Below are 842 nucleotides of genomic sequence, written 5' to 3'. Positions count from 1 at the left end.
CGTTTCTTTTTCAGACTCATTTGTTATTAATAATTTGTTTGTATTCACGAATTTTATGAAAAAAAGTTTTAGGATGGAGGTTTTGATGGTAAATCTTGTGAGAATTTTCATTCAAAAAGGAGATGATATCTTTTCAAAAGTCAATTAAACGCTACCCTGGAACAGAACACGTATTAATGGTTAAAATGAAAGATAATGATGTCATATCGCCTCGATATGATCATTACTCTTCATAACGTTAGCTAGGTTTAAAAGTTTTAGCGCTTTACCAACTTTTATAGGCAAATACCCTAGGGACTACAGTTTTTTCACTAAAAATCGGGAATAGATCAGTTGCGCTTACTTGGGTGATGTTTCAAAGTCATAGAGCAGGAAAAATGAGGACCAACGGAATTTTTTTTTTCTTCTACGACTTCTAGATCCCGAGATAAATCGATTAAATAATGCCGGTAAATCGTGAACTTTGACGTCACGGCATACGCTCCCGTAGGCGATGACGTCACATCAAATGTCCCGAGCAAAGCTCCTACTTTGACGTCACGGCATACGCTCCCGTAGGCGATGACGTCACATCAAATGTCCCGAGCAAAGCTCCCTCGCAGGCAACGCATTAATGTGTTTGTGCGCATACGTTTCTGCGCAGTTCTTTCTGCTCCTCCGCTAGCGCGCTTGCATTATGGCGCTACCTAACGGACGAAAAAAACAACTGTGTAAAGTCTGACGTCACACATATTTGAACTGTTAGAACGGAAAATAAAAATTGAATTTTCGACCTTTTAAAGTTATTTTTTCGGAGTTTTGACCTCAGATTTGGATTTTTTCCCAACTTTTTACATAGGAAT

The sequence above is a fragment of the Diaphorina citri genome, unplaced genomic scaffold (assembly GCF_000475195.1).
Source record: "Diaphorina citri unplaced genomic scaffold, Diaci psyllid genome assembly version 1.1 scaffold96, whole genome shotgun sequence".
Taxonomy (NCBI): domain Eukaryota; kingdom Metazoa; phylum Arthropoda; class Insecta; order Hemiptera; family Psyllidae; genus Diaphorina; species Diaphorina citri.
This window is presented reverse-complemented; position numbering follows the sequence as displayed.